The sequence below is a fragment of the Equus quagga genome, chromosome 1 (assembly GCF_021613505.1).
Source record: "Equus quagga isolate Etosha38 chromosome 1, UCLA_HA_Equagga_1.0, whole genome shotgun sequence".
NCBI lineage: Eukaryota > Metazoa > Chordata > Mammalia > Perissodactyla > Equidae > Equus > Equus quagga.
The window spans coordinates 120,595,827-120,622,130 of record NC_060267.1 but is presented as its reverse complement, the minus strand read 5'-3'; the positions used below and the strand labels follow the sequence as shown (position 1 = coordinate 120,622,130).

General features: G+C 38.7%; 1 long non-coding RNA gene across 1 annotated transcript; it reads right to left on the bottom strand.

Moving 5' to 3' along the window:
- Positions 1 to 1,580: 1,580 nt before the first annotated feature.
- LOC124229027 (uncharacterized) lies at positions 1,581 to 26,304 on the bottom strand. Its single transcript, XR_006885824.1, has 3 exons — positions 26,175 to 26,304; positions 9,655 to 9,756; positions 1,581 to 1,631 (listed from the first exon to the last, which is right to left on the bottom strand). It is a non-coding gene; the product is annotated as an uncharacterized LOC124229027 (long non-coding RNA).

Sequence of the window (26,304 nt, the reverse complement as noted above, 5' to 3'; positions counted from 1 at the left end):
GACACAGTGCTGGACCTGTTAGGCAACGTCCCTGCCTGATGGCATTTACCTTCTATGGGAAGTGACACACAAAACTCATAAGCAAATTGATATGTAATGTACTGTCAGGGAATTATTTATAAGTGCTATGATGAAAACTAAAGCAAGGTCAGGGTCAAAAACAATAGGAGTGTGGCCTAATTGCCCCAGGTTTAACTTTCCTCACAAGGAGCTTTACTTTATGATTTCGATTTGCACAGGAATTTAAAGCAGCTTATAAAAATACACAAGGCACGGAATAATTTCATAAATATTTGAAGAAGTTGGGCATAAGGTTGGGAAAACTATTACGTTCCAGGGTTAAATTAGATCACAGAAATATAGATCTTATAGCCTGGTATTCTTGCTGCATTTGAGCCACAAACTTGGCACTAAACCTCTTGGCCAAACAAAGAGGAATATTCAAGCATTTTGTAAGACTGGCTATTTGCAAAACATGAGTACCATCCAGGAGTTCATGAGAAGAACATTTTGCTGAAATAGACTCAGAAAGATTTTCTGGTATGCAACAGACACCATGCCATGGAGCGGATGACTCTTTGATAGCTCTCAATGAAGGCCGGAAGTTCATCACTAAGACCAGTTTGACCAAAGTATTAAAGATCAAATTATCTCAGCATGATTGTTCGTTTTCTCTTGGTCTTGTTTGTGTGTGAGTGTGTGTGCATACATGTGTGTGTGTGTGTGATGTGGGGAAATGTCCCAGACTCCTTTGAGAATTTAATGAAACTTATAGACACTGGCCCCAGATTATGTCCGTCCATGCTTTAGCACAGAGGATCCAGGTGTAAAGGAGGTTCTGAAGATCAAGCCAAAATCTCAAGATATCTGTTTTCCCCTAATTATATATCATGAAAAAGGCAGAAATATGCTCACTGTTGCAGACTCTGATTTAAAAAAGAATTCACGTGCAAATAGTCTTTGGCCAGTTATTAACAGAACCATATGCTTTGAAAATTAAGAGCTTCTAAGAAAAATTAAGCAATGAAGCAAGACACTGGCATCTTTGACAGTATGTTAACAGGTTGGACAAGCCATCTCTCATAGTGCACCTAAGTCCACTGCCATTTATGTCTACACTGTCTGGGTGTCTACCTTGTCTTTGTATTTCATTCACTTTTATATTTTTAAGCAACATAGAAAGGATTGCTGTGACAGTGTATATATCTGCTTGTCAGTATAATTTTGTATCCTAGGAAATTGAATTAACTAGCTAACTAATAGAATAGAATTGAATATAGTTTAACAAAATTTCTCTAGTTGAGCCAAAATTGAAACTCAAATCACAGAAAGATCTATCATAAACAGCGAAGAAAAAAGTACCAGTCTAGGCGGATAAATGTGATAGTCGTCAAGCATCACATTTTTGCAGTTTTGTTTGGCATCATTAAGAGGATTTCAAATTAGTTCACCTGCTGGGACTCATTCACCTAAGCCCACAACACTCACCCACCTGACCCGCCTAAACAAAATTACATGAATCAGAATAACAATGCTCATTGTAACATGATGTAACGTTACCCGTTATTCTTCAGTGGTTTCTTTTCCATTCTCTCTTGTTTTTCCATTTTCTTCCTCATGCTATTCAAAACCTGTATTGGAAGCCAAGAAAGCGGAGGGTGGGGGAGTCATTAGTTACCATGAAAGGGAAGTAAGTCCTCTGCGTGGGGGATACAGGTCTTTGGTGTTCAAGTGGTGGTGCCGAGTTAACGAATTGTAAATGCCTGCTTCTGTTTTAGAGCCCCCCAATGGTACTACTCAGCAGGAGAGAAAAATACTTTTATTTTAAGAACATAATTCCCTTTAGTGTGAATTTCTCTTTGGGTGCACTTGCATAAGCACTTGTTTTATATGAGTGGATCTTTTGATATACAGTAGGGGTGTTTCTTGAAAGTTCAATACCCATGAGGCATTGTTAACATGAGTCCTGTTTTCCCAGAGAACTTGACTAGATCTTCAGAAAACTTTTTATTTGTGACTTGCTAGTGTGCTGATCATTGCTTAAGAGAATCAGAAATGATAATTCAATAAATATGTCCTGACAGCTACCGATTTGGGGATATTTTCTGGGCTTGCCCATGTACGAAGCAGCTTGCAGCAAATCATTGCCTGGGATTCAAGGTGTCTTTCCTTATGACTGTTGATTTGGGTGTGTATTTGAACCAAGGTTAGTGTTGTGTTCTCTTGGTATGTTAAAATGTGACTTCACCTCCCTGATCTTCAGTTTGCTTATGGTAAAATGGGATGAAAACAGTGCCTGGGGCATAGAGTTGTGGTAAGGATTAAATGAATTGATACATGTAAAACACATGGAACAGTGCTGCCCACAGACAGCACCCAACAGAGCTGGCAATCATGAGGATCATAGCTTTTCTCTCTTGATTGGCAGATTCATAGATTTCTCTTTGTACCTCAGTTCAGTTCTAGCTGCTCTGAAGGATGGTATCCTATCTTTTTGATGGGTCCCAATTTTGCATACATAGTTTTGCAGAGTTTTTTGTTTTTGTTTTTGTAATCTACCTGTAATTGCAGATGTGATGGATGGTTCCTATGATTCTGATGGCATCCTACCTAAAATGCCCCCAGGATCTCTCTGCTCTTTTGCCTCAAGACTTTTTCCAAAGCCATGAATAGCTCTTATACGCAAGGAAGATGATGCCCACGGCAAAGCTCAACCAATGGAAGATAAGAGTCTCTATATAAATGTCCCAACCTCTCCAGTTTTGGGAGGGACCATTCTGAAACTCACGCTGTGTGGTTCTCAGGTGTTCCCCAGTAGGAATGGACCTAGTTGATTACATTCACCAACAGTTCAAGAATGCAGCTTAACTGGCTTTGTTTCCTTCCATCTTCCTGCTTCCTGGAATCATCTCTCAAATAAATTATCCAAGACTTTGTCTCAGGCTCTTTTGTGGAGGAATCCAACTTGAGATTCAGAATATAGCTTACATTTTCACCCAGGTCATCACAACTATACTTTGCAAAATTGGTGAAAATTCATCCAGATATCTTTTGTGTGATGCAGTAATGAGGAGACAAACTGATAAAAATCTAATTTTATTTATATAGAAAATCCAAAGCCCAGGTACCTTTTCTTAAAATTTTTCATGGATTTCAATATACGGAATGAATTATCAGTAAATAAACACTTAGATATCCTAAAGATGCTTACTTCTTAATCCTATTAATCTTTCCATCAGAGAAAAAAATCCTATTTACAGTGTTAATTATATCCTCACTTGTCTATTTTCTAGGTTTGGGTATTGGGGCAGTTCTTGTCATTTATGACCAATGAGTCATTTAACTTAGAAGCTGAAAATGAATGGAATCTAGAGGGGAAATACAAATTAGAAGAAAAAAAGAAAATAAATTTTCATCCTCCAGTCAGGTTGATTGACCAGTCTGCCCAACCATGACATCTGCTGCTCCCCATTTGGCCAATGGAACTGACCAGTAAAAGAACATATCTCGATTTAGAAGACGACAGCTCAAATCTCAGTTGGCTAAGGCTCCTTTGAAAATTAGTTTGCATTGTTTTGTAGGCATTTTTACAGTATCCTGTGTCCGTCTTTCTGTCAGTCTATCTTTGACTATTATAAATGCTCTATTTAACTATTTCCTTGGAGGAGCATGCATGAGATTAATAGTTATTTTTCAGAGAGAAAATTAATTAAGACAAGGACACATGCAACCTGATCTTCCCCTTAAGAAAACTTAGCATGCAACAATAATCCCTGAAGGGAGAAATCCTAACCAATACATCTTCCACCATGCAAACTAATAGCTTGTATTTGGGATTCAGCTGGAAGACATGCTGGTTTGGCCCGCATAGTGATGACAATGTTTTTAATTTGAATTACTTGTCATTTAAAGATCAAGGTGTTTTAAACAAGAATGAATATTTCGAGCTTCTGAAACCTCTGAAGCTCTAACAAACCCAGGTCTCTATTCTTACAATGCACACAGAGGCTGGAGCTCAGCATCAGATGCCCTTCAGTCAGAGGTCACCACAGTCCCCTCCGAGGCAGCCACTTTTTGGTCCTTGACTTTGCTTTCTTTGATCCTCATTTGTTTCACTCATTTATGCTACTAGCCTACCCACTATGAGATTTGAATTTGGATCTCAGTTTTAATATCAGAGAGGACTCCAATTAAAATAACTTCCCTTTTTAAAAGCCAAAACAAATCTAGGATACATGGTACAATTTAAATCAGATAGTTCTAGAGCTTACTGGGGGCTTCACGATTTGGTCCAAACTCCTTTACTGATACAGAAATGGAGGAACAGCACTCCAGCAGTGTAAATAAGACTTTGGAGATGCTTCAGTTTTTCCTTTGGAGTAGAAAGGTCATAGGCTATGTCTTTCTCCAGGATTTTGGTTATTTAAAAATATTACATTTTTTAAAGTCAAGGTATTTATAAAATCTAAATTACAAAATTCAGAATGTCTTTCAAACAGCTGAGAAATAAAACCATTATGTTCTGAAGCAGTCTGGGTAGATCTTATGAGCGTATTGTCAAGAAGATAGATCAACAAGAAGGTGAGAACACACACAGAGTGAAAAGAGAATGTGTGAATAGAAATCAAATGTTTTAAAAAGGTTGGATGTATTGTTCTCTTCAAAATATTACATTTTGGTCATTATTAACCTTAGTATTTTGTTTTATTTTTCACAGTAGAAATTTCTTCCATTGTAAGATTTAGGCTTTATATAAAAAGATAATATATATTCTAATCTATTTTAGGACCTTCTTAAAGGTCACTCTGAGAACGAGCTGAGAGCTTTAACAGGACATGCACACTAGAGTCCTCATTAGCTACTCAGACAAAAACTCTTAAAATTAAAAGAATTCTGAGTTGGTGTTAGGACGGAGTAAAGGGATCCTTTTCTCTTTCAAAAGTAATCCAAGAAATCAAAACTCCAGTGGATGGTCTACAGGGCCCATTAAAAGTTTCAGGATGTGACATGTGATTGATTGCTGAATTGGCTATGCATGGAGGTGAGTGGAGGGGAAGTTGGTGCCACTCAGAGGTAATATAACTCATATTAAATAACTGTTGTTCTCTACGAATGCCAAGCCTTTCAAGGTACCAGGCAACTCAAATCTCTTATTTATATATTTGTTTTCTGTGAACTACTGCAAACGCTCCTCTTCCTCCAAAGAAATCCTGGGTCATATGTAACACTTACTAGTTCATATCTACTTTAAATCGGTACTTCACATTATGCACTTTTTATTCTCATAGTCTCACAACTGGTTTCTCTGCTTCCACCTGTCACCCCTTACAGTATATTCTCAACCCAACAGGCACAGTGTCCTGCCAAGAGAAAAGTCATATTGTGTCGCTCCTCTGTTCTAACCCTCTAATAGCTTTTAGCTCACTCAGAACAAAGATCTCAGTCATTATGATGCCCTACAACAATGGTTCTCAAAGTGTGGTCCCTGGACCAACAATACCAGCATTGGGAACTACTTAGACATGCACAGTCTCAGGCCCTGCCCCAGATCTACTGATCAGAAACTCTGGGGGTCTGGAGGTGAGCCCAGCAATATGTGTTTTAACAAGTCTGCCAGGTAATTACTTTGCCCAGCTAAAGCTTGAGCACTACTGTGCTACTGGACTCCAGTGTTTAGATCTCTTTACCCCTGAACTTCATCGACTACTTTCCCTCTCCTTACCCTACCCCAGCTGTTCTGGCCTCCTTGCAGCCACAAGAACTGTTAAGTCCACTCCTACTTCAGGGACTTTGTACTTGCTGTTCCCTCCTGCCTTGATAGCCATGTGGGTGGCTCCCTCACCAACTTCAGGTCTTTTCTCCGATGTCATCCTCACAGTTGAGGCCTCCTCACCTAATAACTAAACTGGCAACCAGGAATCAGAGAATGGACAGATATCAGCAATATAGTTAATCATAGCAAGACACAGTGAAAGGCTCCTACACTGAGATCTCTTATTCCTGGGTCATAAAATCTCGGTTCACTCACTCACTCACTCACTCATTCATTCATGCAACAAATACTTGGGTATCTAAGTGCCAAGCTCTGGGCTACAAGCTTGGGATATAAGACTAGGTCTCTGAGCTTATGGAACTTGTACTGAAGTAAGGGATTAAATATAAGTGACGTATAGTTGCACCACATCCACCTTTTCCATGGGGCAAGACCTGCCTGAACTATCTTTCTATCCACCCTGAAGAAAATCAATTTTTTTTCATCCAGTCCAGGCACAAAATAACACAGGTGTTTGGTGGCCAGGTGGCAATTCACCAAAATAGAAGCCTGGATTGGAATTTCAAAGGTAAGGTTGCTGTTGCTCAGACCTTGTTCCTAAAGTCAGTATTCCAGCAGCCCCCGGACTAATGGAATTAAAGAAGAATCAGTGAAGTAGTGGTTAGTGAAGTAGATTAGAGAATGTGGGGCTTTTAAATTGACATCCAAGTTTCCCTTTCTGCTTGGCCATTTATGAGCTGTGTAACTTTGCAAAAGGTACATAACCTATCTGAGACTCTGTTTTCTCCTCTATAAAATGGCATTAATCTTTCAGTATTGTGAGATGAACACAGATAAAGAATATAAGCACTTAATTATTCACAATAGACAAGACTGGGAAGCAACCTAAGTGCCCATCAAGGGACGAATGGATAAAGAAGATGTGGTATTTATACGAAATGGAATACTACTCAGCTATAAGAAATGATAAAATCTGGCCATTTGTGACAACATGGATGGACCTCGAGGGTATTATGCTAAGTGAAATAAGTCAGAGGGAGAAAATCAAGTACCATGTGATCTCACTCATAAGTAGAAGATAAAAACAACGATAAACACATAGCAATGGAGATTGGATTGGTGGTTACACCAGGGGAAGGGGAGGGGAGGGCAAAAGGGGTGATTAGGCTCATATGTGAGGTGACAGACTATAATTAGTTTTTGGGTGGTGAACATGATGTAATCTACACATAATCTGAAATATATTACGATGTGCATCTGAAAGCTATATAATGTTATAATCCAATGTTACTGCAATAAAAAAATTAATTAATTAAAAAAAAAGAATATGAGCATTTAGCACAGCCCCTGGTCCACAGGGAACACTTCTTAAGCTTATTAAAGGAAAACGCAAATCCAGATGTGGCATAGCTAAGAATTTGGTGGATCTTTGCTTCTCTTTAATGGCATCATAGGATAAAAGAGAAGGAGCCATGAAAACAACATGAGCCTGAGATCTGAAAATGTGAAACACCTACGCAAATCGACAGGCGGACAACTGTGTTAAGAACAGCAAAGAAAATTACAAACTTCTATTTATTTTTTAGGAGAACATCTAAATTTGATCAGTTACGAGTTTTGGAGGCCAGATTTAAGGCGAATTTCATAAAACACTGCAGAGAAGTGAACATAGTATGAAAGCTTGAGGTTTCATCCTGGTATTGTTAAAATTAGCCCGAATGGCTTTGGAGCCTTTCTCTTTTGCAGCTCGCTTAACCATTTTGCTTATAAAAGACAGCAGTGAATTGAAACTAAACAGTAAACTGTGCTCTCACCATCTGTCTTGAAAGAAGTACGACATTGGAGTGGCTGTCATTCAGATTGTTTGGGAAGGAAAACCACTTATATTTTTCCAGCTTCAGGTTCAGCACTCTGTACAGAACTGGGCCCAAGCAATTAAAAATGCCTCCTAAGGTTATTTCCAGCGCTGGAAGTTCAAGAAGAAGGCTTTGAGAGCAAAGTTTAAGCTGTTCGTTCATAATTCAAATTACTTTATTAGACTGGGTTAATTAAAACACTGAAGGTAAGAAACCCTCTTCCATCCTCCCATCTCCTGTTTCTCCTTTAGTTTTCCCTCAACTGATTATTGAAATTTGGATAGGATATTGGGGCCGACTCAAACCATTGGTATTTAACAACCATGGTCTTTGCAAGCCTGATGGCTTTTAAAAATCTACATCTGCAGCCACAATCAGGTTTGAAGCTGTGAAAATAACAGCATATTTTTTAAAACTCTGGACCTAGACAAACAAATGCCCTTTTTAGAGCAGGGATGTCGTCTGCGTTTTAGAGGCTGAAGAAGGGAATGAATGGAAAGTCCAAGCATCCTCCATCCCGTTTGCGAGGTTCTCCAGCATGCTGTCAAGATGCTGGCCCACTTAGGACTGAACATAAATATCTTTTCTTACAGGTAAAGCATTTGATATACATTTTTCTATTCTGGAAACACGAGCGGTCGCCTTTTTAGGTCAGATATATAGGTCTACATTATGGATGGTACACAGTGTCTGCTTTTATAAACTGATTGCTCTTCTGTCCTTGCTTCCCCTAGAGCAGAGAAGACGTTCCATCGATGCAGGCATCTTTCTGCTGAATGACCTTTGCTCCGCCTTACTCTTGTTATAACTTCACAACATGTCTACAGCGTTGGATTAAACTGGGCTTAGTGTCTATTCGGTAATTCCTTGAGCAGTGGAGTTTTTATTTAAAGCAATACAGAAGAACTCCGCTTTACTGCCAGTACTAGGGGGACGGTTTTATAAAGAGACATAATTTGACTTAGAATATTCCCACTTCTTGTAACAGTGTGCTGTATTTTAATAGAGTTCCCATATATTATGCAAACTACATGTTTTACAGACTTGTCACAGATGGCAGTTGGAAGTGACTATTGGATGATCACTCCATACCACCCTCTTCTTAAAAACAACGAGTTTGATTTGCCTCCCCATGATCCCTGAGTTGAGGCACATAAGCCATACAATTAAGAAAAACTTCTAAAGAGTTATGCAGGGGTAGAAAAAATAGAATGTTCTTTCAAGAATGACTAGGAAAAAATGTCTTCCTATGTGGTTCATGAAAGACAGAACTTCATTCCTCCACTAAGAAGTTTTAATTTTTTTTAGTATATATTGCGTATTGCGCAGGAGGAAGGTGGGAGGAGGGGGGGCTGTTTATTTCCTACAGAGTTGAACACTTCTCATTAGCAAAATTGTAGGACAAATTTTCCACTCCCAGTTGTCTCTTTTAGGTCCTCCCAGACCAATTTTGGAGCATCTCCCAAACTGCATGTTTTCTGGAATCTGTTTTCTGCTTCAGACGCCATTCACATCTCCTGGTGCCAGCAGCTCATGGCCATCTGACCTCTATTGCCTGAAAGCAGAGCCTTCCCTCCATTTTCATTTATTACTCCTGTTTCCAAATCTGGTCATCATTAATATATCCATGGAGTTTAGCTTATTTATTGACTGAGCCATGTTTTGTTGTAGTGAATACAATTTGTCTGAAAGAAATCCGGAAACCTAGTTCAAGCAGCAATGGAGGTTGTTGATGGGATGCAGCGAAATTTCATAGAAATTGGGACAACAGGAAATACTCTAATGCCAGGGCTTCATGGAAGATGAAACTGGAGAGTGAGCCTAGATCTGAACAGTTCCGGGAGCCTCAACAGTCACAGAGTCCACAGACGTCATTTGAATGCTTTGTCATCATTGTGCTTTGGCCACCTTTTATGTGTCCTTAATTTTTGGCCCTGCACCAACCCATCCAATGTCTCCCCATCCCAAATCCAAATTCCTTTTCTTTTCCCCAAACCCAAATCCAAATCTATTGGCCTGACTCACCTTTTCCCTTTATTTCCCAGGTCAGTGGCCAGCCCATGGTTGATCTTTCTTTGAGTTAGGTGTTCACCTCTGCTCCAATCAGATGCAACTGGATTGGGGTGCCTGTGGGGAGAGTTTGGAGGAAGAATCACACACACTTGGAGTATCAGATGCTATGCCCAGTGACAGGTAGTTTCAGAGAGGGGTGTTTTCTCCAAGGTAAAGTAGTCACATTTGTCTCCAGGGACCTGTATGGAATAGCTAATGTGATATTTCAGCAAAGCTAGAGCTTTTGGAAGAGGCTAAAGGTGGTTTTCACTTATACTGAGATCATATTGAATAAGCATTCCTTCTTTTGCTCAGAGTCTATTTCTGACAACAATTAGAAATTGGAAGAAAATACACATGCTCAGTGTGTATGTGTGTGTGTGCATGCACATGTAGTGGGAACAGGAGAAGAAGCAAAGTTTTAGTGCCAAAAGAGAACTTAGAGATTCTGTGGCCCAACCCATACACTTCACAGATGAAGAAATCCAGGCTCATAAAGTTCATGAGGCTAGCTTAAGGGCATACAGCCATGAAGTGGCAGAAAAGAGACTCAGCTCTCTTGAGTAATCATCCAATGAGTTTTATAACCCAGCTCTATTATAATTTTGTCTCCAGAAAGAAAGTCCTTTACTAATTGAAACAGGCCCAAATGTAAAACATACTTTGTCGTCCATGGTTTGTTTATTACCTTTCAGGTCTTAGCTCAAAGGCCCCGCCCCAAAGGGCTACCTGACCACTGCCTAAAATCAGTGCCATTCCTAGTCCCCTGCTCATCTTTAATCACATTGTTTGTTTTCTCGTTATTCTCCTCCACTAAAATAAGAGATTCCAGGAAGGTAAAGATTGTTTCTCTTCTTCATGTCTGCATCCTCAGCTCCTGTAATTGTGCCTAGTACATAGTACGCCAGCATAAATAATTAGTCATGCCTACGTGCATTTAATAAATATAAAATATTAAAATAATAAATATTTGAGGGGAACACATAGACTCTTTTTTGATCACATATGCTTCCTAATTATTGAGGTCATGCGAAATTTAATATCTCTTTGGTATTAAATTTCTCTAAAGGTCTCTATGTATTTTTATATGTCATGTTACAATTTCAGGCTGAAACAAAACCTGGAATTCATAGCAAAGGGAGCCAGCAACATCTGATTCAGACGTGACTTTACCTGCGTGGGCGTATTCCATATAAACTGTGAGTGTGTTCATGACACAGAGTAACTCAGCTTAGAGATGCTGCACCCCAAATATCCTCTTTGTTTGTGAATGTTCCTGTGACTCTCTGACAGTAAGAACGATTCATTCTTATTTCTGCCTCTTGGCAGCCTACAGATGCTTCCTGTTAGTGCTCCTGGCAGGTTACTGGTGGGGCCTGTTGTTTATTGCCCTATCTATCAAGTCCTATTTATTTTTAAAATAAACTTTAAGTATATTGTAAACTCCCTTCACAAACAGATTTTTCCTCCTCTTTTACACTTGACAAGGCTCTAAAAGGAATAGTAACTCTGTCTCATAAATATTTGAACCTGAACCTTTTAGGAAAGAATTATACTTAAGGTACTCAAGAACAGAAACAGTCTCAGTCTAAAATCTCCCTTCCAACTATTCATTCTTTCTCTCTGTCTGTCTTTCAATCCCTTCTTTTCTTTATTGCATTATTTCATTCCTACTTCTATAATGCCTTTCTCTCCTTCCAATTATCCCAGCCCAGGACCAATTCTCTAGTCAAAACTGCCATCCATATCTTGCTTAAATACTGCTTATATAATGTAAGTGTCCTTATCAAAAAGGTTAAAGGGCTTCCTGTTTTGTCCTGCATCAGGCAAACCTACTATTCCTTTCATCAGTAAACTTCACTCTTTTCCAACCCAAAGCTGATGAGAAAGTTCATTGACATGGTAGATATAAAAGAGCTTGGAATTTAGAGTCATACTGACTGGGATTCAATTCAAACACTATTACTTATTAGTTTATGGCTTTGAGGAAGTCTCCCAACTTCTCTTATTGTATTTCCACATTGGGAAGGTGAAGACTAACAATACCTATTTGGATAAACATTCTTGGTATTCTCTAAATATTTCCAGCTCTTCTCCTTCTGAGCACATGATAGTATTACATTCCAATAGCACTTTTCAATTTAGACATGGTCATATGACTTGTTTCACTAATGAAATCTGAGTGGAAGCAATGTGTTTCACTTGTGAACAGTTTTTCGAGGCAGTGTGTGATTTGCTATGATCCCTCCCCTCAATAATGCAAGTATAGAAACGTGTTGGGAAGGAGCCACCATCATTCTGAGATCTGGGCTGTCAACAATAAGCAGAGCCTTCTACTTCTACATCATGGATATGTATCATGAGATATTGGGGTTGTTTGTTACTGCAGCAAAACTTATCCTATCCTGACTGATACATTTACTGTGCAAAGTCATTTGGAGGATGAGAGACAATATATCTAAAGTAGCAACATAATATGCAATCAATAAATAGTAGCTGCTACCATCAGTAGCATTATTATTATCATTGTTACTATTGCTATTCTGTTAGATTTTTTCTATTTTGTATTTTGTTTATTTCTCATTATCATATTGTGCCATAAATATGTATCTGCATTTCTGGCCCTTCAGTAAATTATAAGATCTTTGAAAAGGATAAGATAGTTCACGTGGCCTCATTCAGGCATTCTCAGTTAGATATGGTATCTGCTCCAACTGAATTCTACCATTGTAGCATGAAAGCAGCTATAGAAAATACAGAAACAAATGAGTGTACAGTCATGCCTTGGTATCCGCAGGGAAGATCCACGGATACTCAAGTCCCTTAGTCATTACACTGTTTTTGTGGGTTCAGCACCCACGGGTTCAGCATCTGAGGATTCAACCAACTGCAAATCAGAAACATAGGACATGATCCTCAGTTGGTTGGATCCGTAGATGCAAAACCTGGAGATAGGGAAGGCCAACTGTATTTGTGTTCCAATAAAAATTAATTTATAAAAACAGGAGACAGACCATAGTTTGCCAGCGCCTGATTTAGACCCTATTCTTACTCTCTTCCCTCCTCCTTTTCCATCTTTCAGTCCATGCTTGTCTCTTTCTTTTCTGGGTGTGACTGTATTCTCTGCTGACATAGGCAGATTTTTTTCCTCATGACAGATAGAAATAGCCATCGGTAGCCCCAAATCTATGCTATAAAGGAAGTAAATCTCTTTCTCCCTAGCATTCTTCCTTGGGTAACATGCCCACACTTGGACCAATCTCTGCTGACAGGACACAGGAGTTCCTGATTGATCAGGCCTGAGTCATGTAACTCCACTTGTGATCAGAGAATGGTTGAGGCACTGTGATTGATGACCCTTCAGAACCACCAGGGGTAGGGATGGAAGAGAGAGGGATGCTTGGGAGACACAATAGGATGCTCATGATAAGCCTCCTTTCTCCTACATATGCAGAGAGGCAGGAAAGAGCCTAGTTCAGCTGGTCATCCCTAGCAGCTCTTCACTGAGTAGTAATACTTGATACTTTATAGCCAATCTCCCTGGTCATTCTTCAAAGACCTTCTGTGGGGTCTGGAAGCAAAAGTATTGGCTGGAATTTCTGATGTATTGGATGTGAGAAGCAGGAAAGAGAGCAACCAAAGAAGATTCTTGAGTTCCTGTCCTAAGCACTTGGGTGAGTAAAGGTACCCTGCATATAAATGGTTAAAAACCATTTCACAAACTGTATGTGTGAGGAGGACAGCAACGTGGACAATCCCCAAATGGCGTGTAAGTATTTTTCTAATGGTCTGAGAAAGCTCACAAAACTTTACAAAAGGTAATAAACAAAGCAATATGATGGTATATGAGTCAGGACCCTTTGGAAACTGTCCAAATTCCTTTCTGCAATATGGGAACACCTGCAAATTCCTAATATGAAAGGCCATAACAAGGGAAAAAAACTCCTTCTTGTTATTTCTGGCCACATAAATTCTGCCTAAAGGGCATTACTGGCTACCACTGTTATGTGTTGGGCACTCAAAAACTGAGTCACTTTGATATACCAGTACTTCCTCTATTTTTAGCTGGCTCAGAAAATTTAATGAAATTATACAAATCCCTGAAATCTAATATTTTTATGTGATAAGATTGTGTAAGAGGAGGGGGTGGAAGAGAAGTTTGGAAAATGTGGTGACAGATGGCAAGTGGGCTCAGGCACACAGCGTTCCTATATATAGGGGAGGGGACAATCTGGTTAATCAAGGAGAGGGGGGAGCATTTTTAAATTTAGATTCAAGTATTTTATATATTCAGCAACATCATTTACTGAAACAGCCTAGCTGGATAGAACTTTTAAATATTTTTTTTAGTTGGGGGTGGGTTGTGTGATACATGTTTTCAACAGTTTTACATATTCTTTCATGACGTCTACATTTAAAAATCAAATGGTAGCTATAGGCTTTGAGTGTGTCTTGTAAGAGAGGGCTGAGAATATCTATTTCTAGAGACAGTTCCTTCCAAGGAAATTTAGTGACATTTTAAAAATTAGGGTCATCACAGCTAATATAGCAACACTGGAAAATTAAAGTGAATGTTCACAACAAAGAGGACTATGGTTTAGTAGAATGAGCAATGGGAGGGCATTGAGGACACCTGAGATTAAGGCCCAATTCTAGGTAATATAAGGCCAGTGGAAAGTGTTACCTTGCACAAGTCACGTCAGCTGTTTGGGTCTTAATCTTTTTATTTTTAAAACGGGAGTTTGGAATAAAGAATCTTTGGGATACGCTTAGTTTTATATTTCCATTGTTGTAAGCTATCCCTTAACATTCTGTCAATTAGGATGCTTCAGATTGCAAGTAACAAAAAGCCCCACTCAAACTGCCTTAAATTGTAACAGGGAAAGTCTAACATTGGGTGGACTTTAGCGTTGGTTCGATTCAGCAAAGGACATCTTTCCCACTTGTTCCTCTGCTTTTTTAGCCTCATACTAAAGTTGGCATCTCTTCAGATCTCCAAATGCCTATTACTGATGCCTAGTCAATGACCTGCTTCTTTGTTCAGGTCTGGATGAAAAGGGAAAATCACTTCCTGAAGCTGTTTTAGATGAATGAGGAAGAGTCTTTCCAAGAGATCTCTGCACACCTGTCCTTGAATGCCATTGGCACAAATTGGCTTTTGTGCTCACCTCTGATCGTGGCCAGGGGATGGGGCTGCCCTGAGCCACAGGAGAGACTCCTAAAACCAGTGGTTGGCTCAGTAAGGGAGAGTGTGGTTAAATGAATGAAAATCAAGAGAGGGGGATACATGTAACAGAGGCACTCATGAAGTCTACTAATCATTGCTTGGAACACCCAAGGTTCACGTAATCTATGCAGTTAAGAGCTGGGGAAAAAAAACCAAATGAATGACAGAGGTTTTATATGGTTGCTATTATCATATCAAGCACGTAGTAAGCATTCAGTAAAGATGCATACTTTGGTCTAACTTTATATCTGTTAAATACAGAGGAAGTGCCTCTTAGTTGGCAGCTAATTAACAAGCAATTGCAGGTAGTTCTCGGGTTGCCATAGTGACCAGAGGCCTACAGCAGTCAGCTTTTGTTTTAGTGTAGTGGTTTTCAAACTTGGCTGCAAATTGGAACCACCTAGAGAGCTTTGAAAAATACTGTTGCCTGATTCTCACCTCCAGAGATCCTGATTTGTTTGATTTGGGTGGGGACCTGGGTGTTTAGAGTTTTAAAACCTCCCAGGTTATTGTAATTCACAGCCAAGATTGAGGACCTCTGATTTAGATTTAGGGAATTTTAGATTTAGGCAATCTAATATGGGCATGCTCAAGTGCATTCTTCTACCCACTTCAGTCATGTCCAAGGTTTCCCTTGAACTCCTTTTTATAATTCTCTTCTCCTCTACTCTAAAGTAGTATCTGCTAGATTCTCCTCTCTAAGCTGAGATCCCAGAGATACCACATGCTCTCCATTACAGTATGAAAAAATACCTAAATGTGAAGGTGGAAGCCAAGAGTGGGGAAGGCGTACTGTCAATATGGTGTGTTAGGAGATAAGGACAAAAGGGTGGATGAGAGAAAGCAAGAAGTAATGCGAAAAGCCTTTCTCTCTGGCACTGGGATGTGGTTGGAGATACATTTAGGCATTTTCAGACTCAGATTCCCACACAAACACCCATACACATACAGACACATCATCTGAAATTCTTCCCAGCCTCCTCCCTGCTCAGCCCACTGCCAACCACTTGCTTAGAATATTGCTGCAAATTCATAAAACACCTAAAACATGAATAAGTGAGAAATGGCTATGTTTATTCATTCACACACATTTATTCATCTATTCTATAAATATTGATTGAGCACCTACTATGTGCCAGGTACATTGCCAGATGGTGAGTGAACAGTGATGAATAAAACAGGAGCTTATAGCACGTATAAAGGCCCTGGGTCTGGAAAGTATTTGGAGTGTATGAGATGGGGCAATGATTATCTCATGTACCACTTTTGAGTTCTAGTCTCTGTACCTTGTTTGTTGAATGGATACTTGCTGAATGAATGAATACCTGAATGTGTTAGTAAGAGAAGACCAGAGTGACTGGAGCATGGTGAATGTGGGAGCGGGTAGGGAGGAATGGAATGATATTCAAGTTGGACGTGTGGGCAGAAATTGCTTATGCTGGCCCTTGTAGTCTACATTTAAAAAAAAATCAGACATTATATTCTGTGCATTGGAAAACCATTGCTTAATTCCAAACAAGGAATGATAAGGTCAGGGAAAGTCTCTCTGAGACCAGAGGGATAAAAAAAGCCACTTGGGAAAAGAATAGATGGAAGAATGTTCCAGAAAGAGGAAACACTGTGCAAAAGCTTTGAGTCAAGAAGGGCATATATGTTTGAAGAACCGAAAGGCACTATAGTCTAGTGAAGTGAAGTGACAAGGAAATAGACAAATATGTCGCAGAGCAGTAGATGCTGAGCAAATGCAGTTGGCACTAAATCGTATGGGAGTGTAGAGGAGGGGTGTCCAACCTAGACTTGGAAAGCCAAGAAAACCTCCACAGAGAATGATGCACCAGAACCAACTCTAGAAAAGTGGGTTGATTTAAGAGAAGGAAGGGGAAGGGGGATGGCAAGTGGAAATGCAGGGGAGGAGAGCAAGGATGTTGCAAATAGAAAAAGTTGAATCTGCAAGGACGTAGAGAAGTAAGAACGCATCTTAAAATTTAGAGCAAAATCTTAGTTATAGTATAGGAGTCAAATTTAATTTTAAAACTTTATAGAGACTTGTAATATTCTAGGCACCCTGATATGTGTCCTAACAATAATCCATTGAATTCGGTATCAGTGAGGCAACTTACGTAAAGTTACTCACATAGGATCCAACAACAGTAAGTGGTGGTGTTGAAATAAGGACCCAAGAAGTCTGACTCCAGAGTCCATTCTCTTAGCTCTTCTATTTTACTGCCTCACTGACTAAGTCAAAAAATAAAGAAATAAAAGGAGGAAGGCCCAAGGAGATATGGATTAAAATATATATTTCTATTTTTCTATATTTTTTCTATTTCTTGAAATTATCTCTTTCCCATAATTAAAATTCAAACCAGATAAAAGAGAATAGATTATCAACTACAGTAGTAATAAGACAAAGACCAGAAAAGAAATTTACTTGAAGGCAAATCAGATACAAACCTGGGAAGTCAAGAAAAGTTAATGGGATTGAAGGCCACACCAGGCAAAGGGGATTTATGTTTTTTCTGTTGTAGTTAACCACTGGTGTCATGTAGGATTCTATAGAAGAAGAAAAATGTTCCTTTTTTTGATTTTCTGTCTTACATAGTAGGAAATTTATTACCATAAATGTAAGATCAACCACAATTTACAAGCAACAAATGGATGTGGAATATTTAGAGAAACGAAAGTAGTTTAGATTGGTTAAGTAAATTAAGGTCACCATCAGAGGAATAGTTACTGACATTGGAAAACGTAGTCTTTTCAGAGGAAAAAAAAGCAAATCATAAAATATATTCTACATTAAAGTATAACTTTTAAAAAAGCAACTAAACCAAATAGGTATATTTGGACAAGTGTCCGCACACTTAAATGTGAGTACTGATAATCTTTGTGATAGACTATAGATGACTTTTAAATTTTTCTGTTTAGATGTTGACTTTTCTACCTTTCAAAAAATATGAATCTTACTTTATAAATAGAAAAAATTATAAAAATATCAAAATCCTTTAGTCACAAAAGAACATACGAAAACATTACTAGCTTTAGTCAACGTTGTGAGTATGTCTTTAATATTTATTCCTTCTCACTCACTACTGTCCTAATTTTCCTTTACTTTTCACAAGTCTCTCACTTGGTGCATTTCTTTTGGGGGAAGCTGATTTCTTTCTTGATCTGGGTGTGGGGCATGTGGTGAAGCTCTAAGCCTAAAAATGTACTCTTTTCCCCTGGCCAAGGTAAAGTGGTTCAAGGAGGGGCAGGTGACCCAAGTCAAGCTAATGAGAAGTGGTTTGCTGGTGGAGGATAGGAAAGAATCTCCCTTGCTCACCGGGAGGGTTTCTCAAAACAATCCTTTCTCTTGCTGTTACGTGAATGAGGAAGCACATAGCCCAGATAGCTGTGGGCAGCCATGTTTCATACATGGTGGGGAGCCTGCCTTACAGTGAATCAATGCCTTGAAAGGCAGGGAGAGAGTTGGAAATGAGCTAGGTCCTTGAAGGCTTAGTGGAGTTGCTGAATCCAACCCACCTAGAGATAAGCCCTGCCTGTGGACTGTCGACATTTAGGAAACCACACACCCTCTTTATTATTTGTTCCACTTTGAATTTTTTTTGTTTTGTTTTGTTTTGTTGTTTTTTTCCTGTTAATTGTAACCAAGCACATTTTACCTCCTTCATTCTCTGTTATCCTTGTCCTGGAAAGTTGCTATCAAGTAATTTAAAATCTTCTAGCTTACTGAAAATTATTCGATGTCACAGGTTTTGTTTTCCTTGATTTAGCTGGTATATTCTAGAACCGTGCTGTCCAACACAGTACCAACTAACCATATGTGGCTATTTAAATTTAAATTAGTTAAAATTGAATAAAATTACAAATTCATTTCCTTGGCAGTACTAACCACATTTCAAATACTTAATGGCCACAGGTGGATAGTGGCTACCATCTTGGCCAGCACAGATACAGAACATTTTCTGCATCAGAGAAAGTTCTACTAGATAGTGCTGAGAGAGAGAGAGAGAACATTAGATGAGGAGACATGCATTTTATGTCACCCTTGCCAGGGAACGCCTTATATTCCTTGGGTAGGCCTCTTTCCCTTTCTTAGGGCTTTTCATTTCCTCTAGAACAGAGAGGCTGGACCAGGAGACTCTGGAAGGGAGGAGTCCTTTCTACGTTCAATATAACGAAATTCTAGGTGCTTCTTTTGATTTTTAACATTTGTAGACTTTTCTTTATTCTTTAGGGCTCAACTGTGAGCTCTCCATTGGATCATATTTGGATATCAAATATTGAGAACCAAGGCTGAAGATCTCAGAGAGTTTCATTTTTTTTCTTCTAACAAAAAAATCCAACACAGATTTAGTGGCAGGTAGGTATGGGTTTAAACAATGTATGGGCCAATTTCCTTAACTTAGTGTCATAGCAAGAGAGTAACACAGAATGAGGCAGTCATCCTGAATATGTGTCACCACTTCATAAATGCATGCTGCTGGCTACCAAAAGAACTAGCAAAGGCTATTGCAGGGAGGGAGCACAAAACCTACTTATTTCTAGAAAAACAGTTCATTATGCATGCCGTCTTGATAGTGAACTCATATTTTATTTTTAATTCATTCATTATTATTCATTTATTCATGTAAACATTTGAGTGTCCACTATCTATATCTATATGTATATCTATATACTCGATTATGAAGATACAGCAGTCAACAAGACGCTTGTTCTTCTTGCTCTCATGGTGATTCTAGTAAGAAGATAAAGCAGATATCAAGCAAATAATTCCAGAAATAGTTATTTACAATTGTACTTAAGGCTAGAGAGATGATATCCTGAGGGCTGTAATAGCATGTACCATGGAGAAACTTGATCTGGTTTGGAGCATTACAGAAGACAACTGGGGGAAAGTTTCCCTGTGCCATTCAAAGACCCAAGAGAAGAGTGTAGCAGGGGCCTAGAGTGAGAGTGATTATAAGAGATGAGGCTAGAGAAGTAGAGAGGGGCCAGATCATGCCGAGCCCTGTCAACCATGGTCATGAGTTTGGGCTTTATTTTAAGCTCAATGGAAAATCATTGAAAGATTTTTAAATAACTGAAGTGACCTGACCAACATGCATCTCAAACACATTCCCTCTGGCTGCAGAGTGGGGAAGAGATGGGTGGGAGGTGCACATGTGAAGGCAGGTGGGCTAGCTGGGAAAGTATTATCACAGTTCAGGTGAAAGATGATGCTAGTCCGGGCGAGGGTGTTTGAATGGAGAGGGAGAGAATGGACAGATTTGAGGCGTAGACAGGAAGTCAAATTAATAGAAAGTGACTGATTGGATGCAGAGTTCATGAGGGAGAGGGAGATGGCAAAGAGAGTCTTCCTTTCTGGCTTAAACCATTGAGTAAGTGAAGGGCCATTAGATCACGGTGGATTTGGTGAACAGTGATTACGAATCCAGCTATGGATCTGAGAGTTTTATAAACCAAATAAACCATGTTATTGTTTTTATTATTGTCATCAAAGCAGATATTTTCATGACCTTTATGTGCTTTTAATATATGTTCATAGTCTTGTAATAAAGAGACCATTTGGTCTCTAACACGATAGTTTATTTATTACTTTGATTAGAGAGAAGGCAAAGCTGTTGTGGTTTCAACTTTCTCTCTGTTCTAAAAGGAGAATAGGGAAGTGGAAGAACAAAAGAAATGACCTTATTCTTTCTTTCTCCTCTGCCTGGAAGACAGACAAGATAAGCAATAAGGAATTATAATTGATAAAGTAATTACAGAGATAGGCTGCTGGAGGTGAAAAATGAGACTCCTACGTGAAGGTTATCTTTTCTTCCAGCCTAAGAAAAATTTTGTCTTCCATCTCCCTTTTCTTTGTTGCTGAAAATTCTGCCTGATGTATCCAGATCCAAATTAGCATTGAACATCACCAATTTTATAGAAAATGATTTAGCTTCTGCTTATTTTGTTATTAATAATGATTTTTATTCTTTCTTGAGCAGCAGCTTGGATTTTTGGTTTGTTTCTTTGTTGGCTTTTGTTAATTTTTTTACCTTGTGGATGCTGTGTATTTTAAAGAAATAACTGGTCCTTCTTCACTTCTACTGCTAGGAAGCTTGAACAGTCAAAATAGGGTTTCCTCTGTATCACTTGATGGTTTGCATTTCATGTTCAAACTTCACATGAGACTCATCTTACTTTGTTTACTTGGCTTTTTATATTTATGATGTAAAATTTATTGTTTCTTTCTAATATTGCTTGCCTAGAATATGATTGCTTAGAGTTTAGGCTATGAGAATCAGAGATGAGTCTAAATCATAGTTCTTCAACCTTACTAGAGGTGCAACATTAGTTCAATCACTAACTTCTTTGAAATTTGGGTTTTCACCTATAAAATAGAGATCACTGTAATATGGACCTATTAGCACTCCTATGAGTAGTGAATAAGACACAGCATGTAAAGGCTCAGCCCAGGGTTTGGCATGTAAAAAGACCCCCCTTCAAACAGCTATTAATATAGTACAGTCATGTGCTGCATAAGGATGGTTTGGTCAACGACCAACCACATATATGATGGTGGTCCCATCAGATTAGTACCATATAGCCTAAGTGTGTGGTGGGCTATACATCATCTAGGTTTGTGTAAATACACCCTAGGGTGTTTGTACAATGACAAAACCACCTAGGGATGCATTTCTCAGAATGTACCCCTGTTGTTAAATGACACATGACTGTAGGATCATCATCATCATTACTATATGATCATCAACCATCATCATTATTTTTATCAACTCCCATTCTCTTGTTATACTTCATCTACTTTCTTTTAATCATTCTGTTCCTCTTCTTAGATTAAAGGTACTTTGAAACAAGACAGGATACAGAATAGAGAAGTAAATAAGACAAGTATGTACAATTTATTAAGACCCTAAATGTAAAACTGATAAGCTAATAATGTTGCTGTGTATCTGGTTTGGAGCACATAGTAGGACTCCATGGTAGATGGGGAAATTTCAGGTGACTTCCAGAAAAAAACTGATACAACACAAATGATCTATGCGATTGGGCTCTGGGAGAAAGACAGGGTAACATTTCTTAGCTTAGGGAAAAAGTCTATTGCTTACTCATGATCAGAGATTTAAAATAGGTGTCAGCCAACCGATGGGCAGCCCCAGTGACTACAGAAAAGAGAAACTGGGCTTCGGTGCTACAGGAGGGATACAGATTAGAGATAAGGTGCCATGACAATGATCTTTTCATCCATGCCTCCATTTTCATCAGCCAACTGAAATGGAATAAGAAAAACCCTCAGGGTTGTGAAATCACAACCAAAATGTGTTATTTCAAGAAATACTTAGAGCCGATCTAAATGGTGTATATCTAAGCCACTTTAATTTGCATTGGACTGAAACTTGGCGTGTTTCTCAGTCCAGATGTAATTTATTTAAATTCCTTTAGTTGTTTTTCAATTTAGAAATATGCATAGACATAAAATCTTGCATGTCTCAAATTTTTTTCTAGACATTTGTAAATTAAAATTAGCTAAATTATTAAGCGGATTGTTCTTAAACTGAACGGAGGATGGCTTTCATTTCTAATGCCAAGAAAAGACAAGTGTGGTAATCAGTGGAATGAGGGATTTCCTGGTGGTACTTTTGGCCTGAATGTGGGATTCAGCCCCTTCAATGGGTTTCTCAAGTAACTTAATAACTCAAAGTATATGTGAGGTTTTTGTTTTTTAAGACTTTTATAATCATTTGGACAGACACAGTGAAGAGTTATCCTCCACAGGATACAGTTTTCCACCAAGGAATCCCCATTGACCATTTTGGTCCTCAGTCCTTCTCCTCCTGAGCCTCTAATGTGTTTCTCTCTATCCTCTGCCTCTTTGCCCCCCACCATTTGTTTCCTCCCTCCAGGTTTCCACCTCATTACATCCTCAATCCCCCTTTTCTCCCTCCCCCTGCCTCTTACTATGCAGGGCAATTTGATGAATATTCTTGGCTATTTAATCATTCTGAGCATTTCAGCTTTCATCCCAATTATTTTCACTGGGCCTTTCTTCTGTATAAATGTGGGTTTCTCCAGGGGGAGGAGTTCTGGTGAAAAGGATTTTCTCACAAATGTACATAAACTTACATACTCTATTTGAATGTGTGTCTTTAGGCATTTGGCCTGGATCATGGTTTGAACACCCAACTCCTTAGGGTATCTTGAATTCATGAAACTTGGTGGGCTAAGAGAATGGTGCTGTAGCCTTTTGCATTCTGAAATATTGTGCTGGCATAACAACATGGCTGAGCGGAACATGATCATGGGCCACATGAGAGATCAGTTTATAACTCTTGGCTTATAAGAACCCTAAGGGTTTTCAGCTGCAATAATCAATGCTTTGGATTTATCACTGCTTTGATAAAAAATCTATTTCTATTGCAGGGGGTTCTGTGAAGGTAGGAACTTGGTCTGATGTGTTTACTGCTGTCTCCTCAAGCCTTAGGGCAGTACATGGAACATAAAAATTTGATGAATACATGAATAATACAAGTTAAAGTCTTCATCAATCAGGACAGACTATGTTATGCCACAATAACAAGTAGCCCCTGAGTCTCAATTGCTCTAAGAACAAACTATTGCTTATTCACTATGTGCATCCATTACGGGTTGGTAGGACTAGGGGAGAGCCTCTGCTCTGTGTAGTCACTCAAGGATCCAGCTGATAGTGCTAGTCTCTGTTCCAGAGGCAAAGAGAGATGTGGAGGGTGTCGCTTCAACAATTAAAGGCTCCAGCCTCAAAGCAATACCATCAGTTCTGCTTACACCTCATCGGTCAGAACTTTATAGCTCACACAACCAGGAAGTGCAATTCTACCGTGGGCAGAAGGTGGAAAGGACTAACTTCTTCGAAAAGTGTAAGAGTAGTTTTGTTTTGAATTGGGAGAATGGACGAAATGGTCTTAAATGTCAATATCTGTTGATGCTTCTATTATTAGGACAAATGATCATTGGCTGTTATACAATGGACTACAAGGTACTTGGAAGAAAAAATGTTGAACAGTGTTGATATCTTGTTCCAACACACACACACACACACACACACACACACAGAGTTACTTAAACCTGAAAGAGCAAGTCTTTCTTCCATTCTTTTTTTTTTTTTAAATTTTCAGCAATGCCTGTCTCAGTGCCTTGGATGTAATCCATTAGTACATGTTTCTAGTTTACTAAATTGAACTGAATTGTAGGTAGGTAACTATGTTGGGTGTCAATTTAATCCCTAGAAATGAAGAACATAATGGTTGCAGTTTTTCAAAATGGTAACCTTAATTAGTGAATGTGAACTTCCTTTTAATTTTTATGCATTAGCATAGCAAAAACAAAACCAAAAAAATCATAGAGTAAAGACTATATTCCAGACTTCTATATTTCAAATGTATGGAATGTACTTAACACATGCCTCGTGAAAGAATAAATAATTTTTTGAGATCGTCTTAATGCTAAAGAAATAAGAAAATGTAATGGTTAATTTTGGGGGGTTGTTTTTCCCATAAGGTATTTTGTCCAAGTGTTTAAGAGATAGGCTCTTGAGCCAGACCACTGGGGTGTGAAACCTGCTCTATCACTTACTATACTCCCTTAAGCAAGTTTCTTAATCTCCCTGTCCCCTCTCGGGTTCCTTATCCATGAAACGGAGATAATAATAATAATACTTATCTTATGAGGTTAGTAAAAAGGATTAAATTACACCTTACAGGCAATATACTATAAAGTAGTGCTAGCACATGGTGACGGTTTAATAAGCATTAGCTGTTGCTACTGCTCTTATTATTATTTTTGTCCTGATATTGCACAGTTGGCATGAACTTTCTGTATATACTCACCAACACAACAATAATAAACCACAGAAATGAAACATGCAATACCAACTAGAACTTTGACGTCCTTGACTTATTTTTAACTCTAAGATTAGCATTTACTGTTATCTTGAGATTTGTTTAGTGGTAAGGTTTAATAAACAGTTGTTATGTTACAAAGAGCTATTACGTGCGTACTGTGCAATGTGAAAGACCCGTGGGAAAGACTGATGAGTCTGAAGGGTCCCTCATTCTCTCACTCTACGTAACAAGAGAAAAGAGAATGGCTTCCAAAGACGCATTGCAGCATGGAAACTTCTTTATAATGCTTGTGAAAGGCGCAGTATTCTGAATCATTTCCAAAGGTTTTCAGGGAAGGAAAATTATGAAAACTAGCTTGATTTGGGAAATAATATGAAAGACTAGACAGTATGATCTAGTACAGTGGAGATCAGATCGATGTTGTTCTCTGCCTTGTCCCCAAGCATTTAACACACAGTAGGTGCTTTATAAGTGATTCCTGAAATAACTGAATGAGTATTTCCGAGAATCATTGCCAGTGCAGTCTATAAGTGAAAACTAGGTCACCGTATATGCATTGTTGATGTCAGGTACCATCACACTATATTTCCAAAGAAGAAAATGTTCACGCCATGGCACTAGAAACGAAATGTTGACCTTCTGAGTTTTTCCTCTCCCCATCCCGGCATGTAATTTGAAGGAGAGGAAAATTTAAAAAAAAAGTGCCTTGGGCATATTTCTTTGTCAAAACCCAGCCTTCGATGCTGAAAATGACATATTTCTATTTATTAAACATGTTCAAAAAACTCAGAAGGTTTTTATTGGGCTTATTCATATAAACATCTATCTTATATTCCGGGTATACCATATTCCCAGATTTAGCTGCCAAAACAATCGATAGACTTAATTTATATAAACCTAACAATATTTATGGTTAACTTACTGGCTAAAAGAACATTAAGAGGTAAGAAATGGGTTATATTTCACTTTCTCATTTACTGTTAGAAGTATAACACCTATTAACACTATCAATATTTTGCAGAATGCTTTTTTCTTTTGTTTCTCCTTCCCTCTTTACTCTTTCGGCAAATGAATGGTATCAGTAAAATGTCTAACATAGCATGCCAGACAACATAGTGTTAAAGTGCTGCTTGAGTTGTTGAAGAGTTAGTGGGCAGGTATTACAATACACCGTGGCTGTAATAGAGGGTAATGTCACTTTAAGACATGTGATACTTTACAGAGGAGGGATGTATTGAAACAGACTACTGCTACTTACAGCACCAGCACCGTATAGCAGCCTGGCTCCTACATCTTGCTGCCTTACTCTGCCCCGAAAGCACTGGAGTGGGGATGGTCCGTCATTAACTATAAACTGATTCTCATCAGGAAACTGCACATTATCTCACCATCACTTCAAAGGTCTCGTCAGGCAGAGGTGACGCCAGGAGATGATTTAAAGGTGAAAATGACAAGGTTTCCACCCCTCAAACCTTGGCTCCTTTTCTGACAATACAGTCTGAATGAACCCGATGTCTT